Source organism: Macaca fascicularis, chromosome 5, assembly GCF_037993035.2.
Source record: "Macaca fascicularis isolate 582-1 chromosome 5, T2T-MFA8v1.1".
Classification (NCBI taxonomy): domain Eukaryota; kingdom Metazoa; phylum Chordata; class Mammalia; order Primates; family Cercopithecidae; genus Macaca; species Macaca fascicularis.
This window is the reverse complement of record NC_088379.1, coordinates 32,015,994-32,030,424: the sequence shown is the minus strand read 5'-3', so window position 1 is coordinate 32,030,424 and position 14,431 is coordinate 32,015,994.

Here is a 14,431-nt window from a genome sequence, read left to right as displayed (position 1 = left end):
ACCTTCACACATTCTGTTCCTTCCCATGGGCTGGATACTGATAGTAGCAAAGCTCTACAGGATTATAGCCAGTCAAGATGAAATCATCTGTTGTCTTTGCATCACTGTTTAGAGGAGAACAAAATTTTAAACATAGGTTATCTCTTTAGGACTGCCATACAAGTCACATATTGTAGACATTATATAATCCTGAACATATTTGTCACAATTTTTCTAAATATTTAGAGCATTCCAATAAAGTTTTCTATTTTCCAGTTTATGTTACCCGTTTTCTTAAGTCTAAGATTGCCCTTCTACCTACTTTGTATAATTTTTATCAACTGTTTATTTAAGATCTATCTCTTCACTTTCCCACTGTCTTCTTAGCTTTCAGTCTCACCTCCCTTTCATAGAACATACCACATACCATCACAACATACTATTGCCATTATAGTTTTCAATAATAATGAAAAATAATGATTATCTTTAACAAACATAAAACTATCCCAAATGACTATAATATATACCAGAAGCAGCAGAAAATACAATTGTTCCACAAATATTTTGTTATTGTAACTACAATGTCAACTCTGGAGCTAAGAAAAAGACTACAAATATACACATAGAATATTTCAAAGTGCATGCTCCATTTCTTCAACATGTCGATGCAAAGCTTCATAAATTCCAGTTATAATACGTTCATTCAACAGCAGTGTATCTACCCTAAATTCAGACTAATGTTGCAACCCATGTGGACATATTGTCCAAATGTATTAACACCAATTAATTATATAATTTTAATACCTAAATCCAAACCAAAATCTTACAGGACAATTGAGTTCAATGTCCTAATTTCTCAATATATAATATATTTTATATCTATTTTTTCTCAATTACGTTACACAATGACTGCACTCCAAGTCAACATAGAAAAAACAAAGCTATAACAATAAAATTGTAACCCCTTTGAAGAGGGGTTACATTATTTTTTATCTATGGCAGTTCATAACAGTCCAACTAACCATAGATAAGTTTATTCATGTCCCCATAATAAATGGTAAAGGCAAAGATGATTTCAAAATGTTTGAATTTACATATTAAATTTCTTCCATTTGTTGGTTAATTTATTCTAGGTTGCACTGGACTGATGTATTCTAAGTTGCATTGTTGCACCATAATTTACTTGTTGATGCCATGCACAACATTTATTTATCAGTTTTAGAGCCACAATATTTTTTATCTCTTGCGATCTTCCTCCTTCCTTCCTTCCTTCCTTCCTTCCTTCCTTCCTTCCTTCCTTTCCTCCTTCCTTCCTTCCTTCTTCTTTCCTTTTTCTTTTTTCTCTTTCTCTCTCTCTCTCTCTCTTTCTTTCCTTCCTTACTTCTTTGCTTCTTTATTCTCTCTCTTTTTTTCTTCCATTCTTCTTCTTCTTCTTTTTTTTTTTTTTTTGAGATGGAGTCTTGCTCTGTTGTCCAGTCTAGAGCACAGTGGCGGGATCTGGACTCACTGCAACCTTGCTTCCCGGTTCAAGCAATTTTCCTGCCTCAGCCTCCTGAGTAGCTGAGATTACAAGTGCCCACTCTCCTCCCCATGCCTGGACTAATATTTTTATTTTTTTAGTAGAGATGGGGTTTCATCATTTTCGTCAGGTTTGTCTTGAAACCCTTACCTCAAGTAATCCACCCGCCTTAGCCTCCCAAAGTGCTGGGATTACAGGAGTGAGCCACTGCGCCTGACCTGATTTTCTTTTAAGACAAAATTTATGGACTCACTCAGAAGTACAGCACTGATCTGCAACCACTATTGATAATAGCAGAATGTTAGATATAATTACGTTTTTCCCTAATCAATGCATTCTTCAGCGTCTGTGAATTTAAACTCTCATACCAGTAATGAAGTTATGCCTAATTCATAAAATGTATATTTCTGTTTAGCAAAACAAGTAGTATTGAGTTATTCTTTATATGGTTATAAGAATAGAAAAATATTTCTCTAAATAACTATTTTGACCATTAGATTATTTAACAGCTGCTTCTTGCTCTCTGGTCCTTTTATGTGAGGAGTCACTTCACCCACATCATTTTATAGCTTCCATTCTCTGCCTGTCCTTGAATTATCTGATTATATATTTGACAAGCATGCTTTGTTAACCTGAGTTTATCATTGTATTAGATTCGCCACTATGCTACTCCATGAAATAAACTAGCTTTCCCTAAACCTGTAACAAGGTCTGTATTTATACTCTAATCCATTTTGTAGGAATATTGTAAACAATCTAAATTCCCTTTGTGAAGTGTCCTTCCCTGATAAATCTTCCTTATTTCATTCTAAATTGCACAAATTAAACAGACATTTTATTTCTTCTTAATTTAAACGAGTCTCCTTGAACTCTGTAATCCCTTTCAAAAATATACCCTGACACTATGATTGCAGTTTTTCCTGACACAAAATATCACAAAGCAAGAGTTTATTTCAACACACATTGCTCAATTAATGTATATTTCTGTGCATTCAAATAATGATCTTGACTTTTCGTTGATTTTACGCTATTCTCATACTGTTCTTTTCTTTCTTTTTTTTTTTTAAGTACTTTCATTCACAAATACTTAATGGAATTTCTATTAGCTAAATAATAATATGCACATGAACTCCAAGTTATTGGGAACCTACATGCACACATTTTGCATATATAATAATTAATTCTCACACCACTCTAAAAGGCAGGTTGTATGCACATTTTCTACTTAATCTTAGTAGAAACTTAGTCTTCAAGAGCTGAAATATTCAACCCTTCATGACATACCTAATGAATGGCAGAGCCATGGCTGAAACCCATATTTGTTTGACTCCAAAGGTCGTGTCTATCCCTAAGCATTTTTACACGTATTTACAGAAGAAAAACTTGTAATTGCATTTAGTTTGATGTAGTATTTTGCCTACTTTTTATTAATATACTGTATGTATCATTAGCAACTAACTATTAATTGGCAATTTTTAAGCCGGCACATGCTGATATACTGGGAAATGTTTGGAAATGAGGTGCTCTGAGACTCAACACTTTATTCCCATACAATTTTTTTCCAAGTACAAGGTCGTTCTGACACTATTCATTTTGCAAGAAGCAAATTTAAGAAGGCAATTTGCATATTTTCTGATTTATCTTAGAGTTAGAAACTCCCTACTGTTAGTGATTTAGAAAGTAGTTGTACCTCTTTGAAACTGTGCTTTTCTTTATAATACTTTCTGGTATACACTTCCTGGTATATCATTACAGATAAATTGCCTTGTCATTACACATTTCAGGGGATAAAATAAAAATATGTAATAGGTGGCATGCACTGGCATAGATTCAGAAAAAGACAACGATGTTACACTCTAAAAAGAGTTCATACTTGCCTCCACCGATGAAAGTAAGTTAGTTTTCAATTAATTTAATTGAGAATCTTATTTTGAAATCGTTATCCTCTTTCATATACATCATCAAGATTGATATAACATTCTCTGAAAATAATTAAGAATATGTAAATACTACAAAAGGTAATTTATTAAATTCTGGATGGGTTAGATTTTCCTTTATTTTAAATGTATTAATCTGGAATAGATAATTAATGCTAATTTAGAATGGCAAGAATATGTGTTAACCAGTGATTTACCATGATTATCATTAACTTCTCTGTAATCATCATCAGCAAATGGGCTCTTGTGGTTTAGCTGGATGTAATGCATATTGTACTCAGTCATTGTGTTACGTTATCATGTGACACTATTGCAAACAATAACAATCCATATTATATATCAAAGTAACAACAATCTGATTTTTTAACCCTATTAAATGAAGAAAGTCTCCATGAAGAGATTATATTTTCTAATAACTTTGAAGATCATATTTTTTACAGTCTCTGGGATTAGGAAAAATAAAGAAAAATTATAACATCAATCTGATGACATATTTATAATTATAATCAATTATTAAGCCAACTAATTCCTAATATGTTTTAGAAAAGATTTCCATAGGTGACTAAAAAAATTACATACATGTTTGTAAAACTAGTGTAGAAATAACTAACTATGAAAATGACAGAACTAAAGGGATAAATGGTATGTTTAAAGGAATGCAGTGGCAATACAAGGAAGAAGCCACTTAGAGATAATAAAATACTTTCCATTGACATGATAATATTTTAGAACAGTAATATTAAATAGAGACTCCAAAGTGGCTAAAACTTAAAAAAGAATTGGAAGAGCAATGTTGCTCAAGTCAAAAGAGTTTTAAGATTGAGAGACTGGCCAATTTGGTCAAGTTTTTAAGAGAGATTATCTAAGATGTAGACGATGAAGTACATATTAAATGTAGCAATTGAGATGTGATGGGCAATATTTTAAAGCAAACTATAATGTGAGATGAAGCCACACTTCAAAGCCATAATAAATGAACAGGAGCTTAAAGGAAAAAATCCTAGAATGTGTAATTACTGCTGTTTTACAGTCTGGTTTTGAAGAGAAGAAAAAGACAGCTGCTACATATTAAGGAAGAATCAAGAGTAGACTATTTTTACATAGCTGAAACAAGTGGGAAACAAGTGTCCTTTTTTTTAAAATTATACTTTAAGTTCTAGGGTACATGTGCACAACATGCAAATTTGTTACATATGTATACATGTGCCATGTTGGTGTGCTGCACCCATTAACTCGTCATTTACATTAGGTATATCTCCTAATGCTATCCCTCCCTCTTCCCCCCACCCCATGACAGGCCCCAATGTGTGATGTTTCCCTTCCTGTGTCCAAGTGTTCTCATTGTTCAATTACCACCTATGCGTGAGAACACGTGGTGTTTGGTTTTTTGTCCTTGCAATAGTTTGCTGAGAATAATGGTTTCCAACTTCATCCATGTCCCTACAAAGGACATTATCTCATCTTTTTTATGGCTGCATAGTATTCCATGGTGCATATGTGCCACATTTTCTTAATCCAGTCTAACATTGATGGACATTTTGGTTGGTTCCAAGTATTTGCTATTGTGAATAGTGCTGCAATAAACATATGTGTGCATGTGTCTTTATAGCAGCATGATTTATAATCCCTTGGGTATATACCTAGTAATGGAATGGCTGGATCAAATGGTATTTCTAGTCCTAGATCCTTGAAGAATTGCCACACTGTTTTCCACAATGGTTGAACTAGTTTACAGTCCCACCAACAGTGTAAAAGTGTTCCTATTTCTCCACATCCTCTCCAGCACCTGTTGTTTCCTGATTTTAAATGATCGCCATTCTAACTGGTGTGAGATGGTATCTTATTGTGGTTTTGATTTGCGTTTCTCTGATGGCCAGTGATGATGAGCTTTTTTCATGTGTCTGTTGGCTGCATAAATGTCTTCTTTTGAGAAGTGTCTGTTCATATCCTTTGACCACTTTTTTGATGGGCTTGTTTGTTTTTTTCTTGTAAATTTGTTTGAGCTCTTTCTAGATTCTGGATATTAGCCCTTTGTCAGATGAGTAGATTGCAAAAATTTTCTCCCATTCTGTAGGTTGCCTGTTCACTGTGATGGTAGTTTCTTTTGCTGTGCAGAAGCTCTTTAGTTTAACTAGATCCCATTTGTCAAGTTTGGCTTTTGTTTCCATTGCTTTTGGTGTTTTAGACATGAAGTCGTTGCCCATGATCACTTCTCGGCCTTTTGGCTAAGATCAAGCGTAGGACATAGGTATGGACAAGTGTCCTTATAAATGTAAAGGAATGAATCAAGGAATACAGAATGATTAGACTATGGGAAAGACAAGAGAAAGGGCAGATTCAATGCTGGAAGCTTTAAAGAATGTGAGAGGAAATGACGTCTAGGGCACAGGTCTGTAATGAAGACTACATTCTCATGACACAAAGATGGTGACAACTGAGGTAGGAACACACACAACACATTTGCAGATAATACACAGGTGCATACATGTCAGATTCATTTTAGAAAATAACAGTAACTCGTTGGCACTGTGGAGATAGATTGAAATGAGATAATTTCTTTAAATGTAAATCCAGTAGGAGACTAATAGCTAGACATCATTCTGACACCTCTGAAAGAATGGACATCTCTTTCACTGCTACTCACCTTTGTAAGAAATATGTATTTATCCTTTCTGTAAGAAAATATTTTTTATCTATTTTTGATGGTATGGCAAATTTCAAATATTTTATAAATACCTGAGACATTTAGCTAGTAAACAATACTAGCCTTTCTTTATATCAATCATATACTCATAAGCAAGATGAGTAACTTATTACAGAAGGTTTATCTAAATCATTATTTAGAGAAAAATGTCTCATTAAAGTTATTTAAATAGATACTGAAAAGTTGAATTCAACTCCTTCATCGTAACACCTCACTTTCTATTATTTTCTCTTCAAATAAAGTCCTGTGTTAGATATTTTAAAGAATGATCATTTTTATAAAGATTCTCACATGTCATACCTTATTTTCCCCTTTTTTAACTGTATAATATGTTGAACTCACATTTCATGTATCTCAGAGATGTCTATGTTCTTAAAAAAACCTTAACATATATTGATATACCTTTCAACAATATTAAAGAGAAAGAAACAAAATAATCCCTAAAGAATTTGATAACATAGATTAAATTCCTACCAAGACATTGTATTGAGAAATTATCTGCTAGGTATTTGAATTTATATTAAATATAAAAATTTGAATAGAAATGTACTACTTAGAGAACTATTACCTCATTCATTGTTTTTCCCAAATGGATCCTCACCACAGATAATGAAATTGAAATTTGATTTCATATTTATTCATAGGTGACAGCAAGGACTTAGTTCCAGAATCAGACTTGAACCCCTTATTTTATTTCCAGAGACATTGCTAGAAAGCAAGTTTTGCTCATAGTCTTTATTAAACATTATAGTGTCATTGAATAGACAAGGTTTACTGTCAGGAAAATTGTTCTAAAAATATGTTAACATACATGTTTAGTGTAAAAAATAAGATTTAAAAATTATCTAGAAATACAGAAAAGAAGGTAATCACTATGACTTTGTCTTTGAATTAGTAAAAAAGGATTCACAAGTGTCCCCAATTAAACTGAGATCAATAGAGATTGAAACTCAATTACGAATAAATTAGGACTGGAAAAAGAGGAGACAGATAAGGAAAAACAAAGAGCATAAGCACAAAAGCAGAAATAGTATAAGGTAACTAACACATGTATGTGGCATCTTCATGGATGACCTTTGAGGGTGATGCTTAGCTACAGGAAGAATATTTGGCTGACAAAAATCTAAAATACTATACCTTCCTTCCTGCTTCCCATTTGAAAAAAAGCATGACATGCCCTTGTCTCTTTCTATAAGGCCATCTCTAAACGATATCCCTCTGGCTAAAGATCAACCACTTCCAAAAAGGAGGATTCACAGAGTGCTTTCTCATGGAGAACTGGGCAGCTTCAAATTACTTTGAGCAAGTTATTTACTGCTATAAACCATATAAATAAGCAAAAATTTAATTAGTACATATTTTTCTAGAAAAGACATATAATAATTTGTGTATTTTAATTAAATTTTTAAGATATCTTTCTCCCCCAGTCTGGTACATTCTACCTTGAATCTGTGTGTGACAAAATGGGGTAGGCATAAGGAATGTTGAAGAGAATTTTGTCATTAAAACTATCAGTTTCAAAAACTTCACTCCTACTGAAGATTAGCTTGGGATGTTGAATTTTGTCATTTAAACCTGGAACAATTCAAGTTTCCTAGGACATATTCTGTTGTGTATTCATAATTATAACTGTGATTGTTAGAGAATTTGTGAGTGCATGTGGTATGTAAATGTGCATTGGTTGGCTATCATGTATCTATCAATTTTCTAACTATCTATCAATCAATCATCTAGCCCTTATCTATCAGAGACGAAAAGCAACAAAAGAGAATAGAGTGAATAAGGCTAATAGCTAGTTCCTCCCCTAACCCCCTACTCATTTCTTAATCTGAGGTCTTGGAAACTCATATTAGATTGCAAAACTATTTTATTATCTTAGGAATAATATTCGTAGCTTTTATCTGATTCTCAAAAACGTTTTCTAACAAGGGCTGAAATCCCTGTTTTAGTGTTATTAAAGGTATAAAAGTCAACTTCTTTAGCTAGGAGCACATACGTAATTTTGTTTCGTATGATCAACCTAAAATGATGATTAGAAAATATTGTATGTATTCTTGTTATGTAAAATAAATAGATTCAGGAATGTCATTTGTATATTTAGAATGAATTATTCCCGAGTTAAAATAACTTATCGAAGTAAACAGCATTTTTGTTCTTTAACCAAAACTGCAAATAAGAAGAAAAATAAAATAAAAAAGAAACTAAGTAAGCTTTCTGATAGCAAAATAGTTTCAAATTCCTTTAAGATGTTACCTTTAGAATTCTTCTATGGAGGTGAAACATAAAGAACAGCCGTACCCAACTATTTACAGAAATAAAGCTGCCCTGTGTACATTATTCAAAGTCAGTTTAAAAGAGATAATTTCCACCAGGTTTAGTTCTTCGTAGAAGGTCTCCCTCTATTCTCAAATCAGATTGACTCTCTTCTTAAAAAGCAAAGCTTTTCAGCCTGGCAGATTTCATCCCCGGAGCTAAAGATCAACCACTTCCAATAAAAGAGGATTCACAGGAGTACTTTCCCATAGAGATCCAGGCAGCTTCAAGAGTAGTACTTCAAACAAGTAATTTACTTTTATAAACAGTATAAATAAAACAGAAAATAGGAAGACGTTCACAGACTTACAGCATTTTGCTTTTTTATAGCACTCTGGATATTTTATTTTATTTTATGCAGGAGGTCTGCAAGCTGTTAGAGTTGCTTATTTCTGGGAGGTCCCCAAGCTGTTCAGGTGTAATTCAGATAAGTCAAGTGTTCCTCCCCATTGGAGGGTTTATATGATATAACCTCAAGGTGGTACTTTGCTATCTGAAATGTTATAAATTAGTAGCTCTTTATGAGGCATCTACTTAAAAAAGATTAGAATACTAATGCTCTCTTATTTAATATAATAACTTAATATTGACAAAAATATTTCATCCTTTGTGTATTTACCTACATCAGCACTTCTGTAGTTCATTTCAACAATTTATTGAATGACTTCGATAAGCATTTAATATTCTAATGTGTACTTTAAATATTTGTGTGGAATAGCACACAGTATTTCCTAAACTCATTGAGAACAAACATTTTTTTTTATAGAGCATCTCTCAGGACTCACAATAATGTGATAAAACTTTTGGAAACACTGATCTCCACCACATTATTTGACAATTCATTAACAAGTTCCTTCGAGTAACAATTTTAAAAAGGGTGCTCTCATTCACCTCTCATATGTGTGTGTGTGTGTGTGTGTATACTTTTTTTTTTGTTTTTTTTGAGACAAAGTCTCACTCTGTCGCTCAGCCTGGGGTGCAGTGGTGTGATCTCAGCTCACTGCAACCTTCCCCCCACCAAGATTCAAGCAATTCTCTTGCCTCAGTCTCCTGAGTAGCTAGGATTACAAGTAGGCACCACCACACCTGGCTAATATTTTGTATTTTTAGTAAAGATGGGGTTGCACCATGCTGGCCTGGCTGGTTTCAAACTCCTGACCTCAGGTGATCCACCTGCCTCTGCCTCGCGAAGTGCCAGGATTACACACATGAGCCACCGCGCCTGGCCTCACTCACATATTTTTGATGGTTCACTACCTAGAATTGAGATTCAAGTGGAGCATCCTTAATGTAATACTCTGTCTTTAAGGAATTATTCCAGCTCCCAGTAATGCTGGGTGGAAGAAGTAACTAAAATACCAGTCACTACTAAATCCCCCAAGCAGCAATCATTATTAATTTTTATGTCTTTTCTAAAAAATTTCCAGAGCCTCAAGTCACGTAAACCCAAAATACCTAATTATGCTATTATATAGGTACAACCACAAGACGTTAAACATTTAAATCCAAACTGGAAAATTCCATAAAATACACAGCTATTTCCAAAAACATATTTTTATACTAAGCAATAAAAATTCTAATAAATTGACCGAGCTTTGCAACATTACTCTTAGTGACCAGGATATTTGCATCACATAGAGATCTTTGCAATTGTATTAAATTTCAGTTTCCCTACTTCCTTTATTCAGTACAAATTACCTGAATACTTTCTGCCTGCTATGTGGCAGGTCCTGTTACACATCATTCCTGTCCTCAGTCAGCTTTTAGAGAATAGTATCCAATTGACCTGTCTGCTATTTTATGGCTGTCCAACATAAAATCAACATTTAAAAGTGTGATCTATATGCATGTATTAATATAAAATGCATTTAAATGAATCTAATCCTATTTAATCTCCAGTAATGTTTTCTCCCTCTATAAAGACTTCTATAGGATGTATCAACCCACAACAGAACTGTGTATTTTCACTATGCAATTCAAAGGGAACATGAAAAGCACATATAGGCTGGGATTAAACTGGCGTCACATGAAAAAAGTGGCTTATTGGTTGGCCTAAATGAATTAACTTGCACATTTCATTAGCATACAAGATGCACATCTATTGGTTGCCAGCATAAATAGAAAAGAGTTTGATGAACTGAAGAAAAAAATGCTGATTGATATGGCCCCAATGGCAAACCTCAGTTTTGAACACAAGTTCACATTCAAACTGACTTTAACAAACTTCCTTGAGGACAGATTTAGATTAGTTATTTGTGACCTAACATATGATTAAATCTTTGTCATAATTTGATAACCCTTTAATTACCTCCACAGAAACATTAACTGAAAATATCACCGCACCTGGATAGTTATTCTTTCTTAGTATCAAGAAAATAGTTCATGGCATTTAAATCTTTCAACTCACCACATCAAATTTGTATTGACATACCTATAATTTTATGATGAATCTAGATACAGAACACAATTTCATCATGCTTAATAAATGATTTATTTTTGCTTGTTTAAAAATGATAGGTAGTTATATTTTATAAAAAAACTAGTTCCAGGTGCTAAAAACAAGTGTAACGCAGTGGTTTAAATCTAACCTAAGAGGTAAATGAATGCAAAATGCCCATTCCAACAAAATGTTTTTAAATCTTTAAATGCCTTCATTTCATTTAAAACGTCAATTCCAAGAATAAGGTATCCTTAATGTATGTTTCTAAACAATGTGTGCTGAATAATAATTTGTTATATTTTCATATATATTATTCATTATAGTATACAGTAATATATGCCAACATAACATTCTATTGCATTTTATGTGTTCAGAATGTTTCATTTTTATAGAGATATAGTTATATATTCATATTGTGAATAAAATTAAAATTAAAGTCAACCTGGAAAATTATTGATTTTTGCTTAATCTTGGTCAATAAAAATATGTTCAATATAAATTAGCAATCTTCATAATCTTGGTGAAAATCTTTTTTGGGTCTCCTGAAAATAATTCACCTAAAAAATTCCACATTTCACAACTTAACAACTTAATGAAAATACAGATTCTTACAGACTATCAATGTTTTCAGGCTGTTAAAATTGCTTCTAATTTTTAGGAAAATTATTATATCCTATTGTAATCATATTGTGATAAAAAACATGTTGATTTCATATCCTTCAATGTACATCAATCCAATATACAATGGAAGTGATAAAAGTTAATATACAGCAAGAATGTTATGATAGAGTTAAAGTTTTACTTTAAATTAGGTAAAAATATTATTTATTCCATCTTGTATGTTTAATATGGTGAAATGAATTAAGCTAAAGGACGAATTGCTTATAAATTTCCTTTTTTTCATATCAGCATATATTCTCTTCAGGAATCTATTTTAATTTGAAAAGATTTTATTTTTAAAATGTACAATATGTATTTAATCTTTTGCCTACTCTATGTCACATATAATAGCTGCCCTGTGTAAAACTAGCAGCTTTCTTAACAATATTGTGTAATGAGATTTATCTCAGTTGCCCTGAAGCCAACATCTTCGGATTCTTTATTCATCAATGCCTATTCAGTTGAGCCAGGAGAAGAGTACAGCCTGAATTGTAAGGGAAACCTTTTGTAAATAAGAATGACCTATATCTTTATATCATATATTTGTGAAATAGAAGCTTAAATTTAAAATACCTTGTTTTTGAAGAGAAAACATTAATATTCAGGGAAGATAATTATTTTCCCTTAAAAAATATACGCAGACAAATATTTAGGTTTACATTTACAGATTTGTAAATGGTCAAACCTTACATTCTGCAATTGTTAAGTAAAAAGTTCACATAAGGAGGTGTAAAATGGTCTGATTTTTCTTTTTGATTTTATTTATGTATTTTTGAGATAGGTTCGCAATCTGTCACCCAGGCTGGAGGGTAGCGACAAGATCACAGCTCACTGTAGCCTTGACTTCCCAAGCTCAGGTGATTCTCCCGGCTCAGCTTGCCTAGTAGCTGGGTAGCTGGAACCACAGGCATTTACAATCACACTCAGCTAATTTTTGTGGGGTTTTTTAGTTTGTTTATTTTATTTAGAGATGGGATTTTGCCATGTTGCCCAGGCTGATCTCAAACTCCTTTGCTTAAGTGCTCCACATGCCTCAGTCTCACAAAGTGCTAGAATTACAGTCATGAACCACTGCCCTAAGCCTTTGATTTTCCAGATGTGTAAGCAACAACAGAACATTGACAAAGTTGAATAATGTTATCAGGAATGCCATTCTAGTAATTAACTTGAAGCTACACTAATGAGCACCTTATCCCCTTTGCTCCTAATGCTGGGCAAATTGCATAGCTTCAGTTTCATGCAACTGATGGAATGACTTTATAAAAAAATTATACTTTGAGAAAATGGGCTCTTTCTGTAAGTATTTTCATAATTTGTAGAAGTATAAATGTAACATATTTGATATATGTATTATTTTATTTTTTAAATTATTATTTGAATTTGGGATGCAGGTTTTTTTTTTGTTGTTGTTATATGGATGAATTATATAGCGGTGAATTCTGAGATTTTAGTGCACCCATCTCCCAAGTAGAGTACATTGTACTGAATGTGTAGTTTTAAAATTCCTAGCTCCTCTCCCACCCTCCGCATTCTGAGTCTCTAAAGTCTATTACATCACTGTATGCCTTCACATACTCATAACTTAGCTTCCGTTTACAAGTAAGAACATACGACTTTGGCTTTTGTGCTCCTCTGTTACTTTGCTTAAAATAATGGCCTATAGCTCCATCCAAGTAGCTGCAAAAGAAACTATTTCATTCCTTTTCATGTCTGAGCAGTATTCCATAATGTATGTATAGCACATTTCCTTCATCGACTCATTAGTCGGTGGCACTTAAGTTAGTTCCACTTCTTTCCAATTGTGGAATGTGCTTCTATAAACATAAGTGTTCAAGTGTCTTTTTCATATAATGACTTCTTTACCTTTGGATAGATATCGAATAGTGGGATTGCTGGAACAATTGGTAGATCTACTTTTAGCTCTTTAAGGAATCTCCGCACTAATTTCTGTACAAGTTGTACTAACTTACATTCCTACTAGCAGCATGTAAGTGTTCCTTTTCTTCACATCCATGCCAATGTTTATGGTTCTTTGACATTTTAGTAATGCACATTCTTAGGGGAGTAATGTGGTATGTCATCGTAGTTTCAATTTGCATTTCCCTGATGATTCATGATGTCGAGCATATTTTTCATGTTTTTTGGCCATTTGTATATCTTCTTTTGAGAAATGACTATTCATGTCTTTTGTCCACTGTTTAAGGGGATTCTTTTTTTTTTTTTTTTTCCTTGGTGATTTGTTTGAGTTTCTTACAGATTCTGGATACTAGTCCTTTGTGAGATGTATAGTTCACAAATATCTTCTCCCACTCTGCGGGTTGTCTGTTTACTCTGCTGATTATTTCTTTTGCTATGCAGAAGATTTTTAGTTTAATTATATCCCTTCTATTTACTTTTTGTTGCTGGTTCTTTGGGGTCTTAGTCATGAATTCTTTGCCAAGGCCAGTGTCTAAAGAGTTTTTTCAGTGTTGTCTTCTAGAATTTTTATAGTTTCAGGTCTCATATTTAAGTCTTTGATCCATCTTGAGTTAATTTTTGTATAAGGTGAAAGATAGGAATCCCATTTCATTCTTCTACATGTGGCTTGCCAGTATTCTCAGTACCATGTATTAAATAGGACCACGCTTTTGCAATGTTTTTGTATGCTTTGTCAAAAATCAATTTGCTATATGTATTTAGCTTTATTTCTGGGTTCTCTATTCTGTTGCGTGGTCTGTGTGTCAACCTTTATGCTGGTACCATGCTGTTTTGGTAACTATAATCTTGTAGTACAATTTGAAGTCTGGTAATGTGATACCTCCAGATTTGAACTTTTTGCTTAGGTTTTCTTTGGCTATTTGGGCTCTTTTCTGCTTCCATATGAATTTTTGGATTGTATC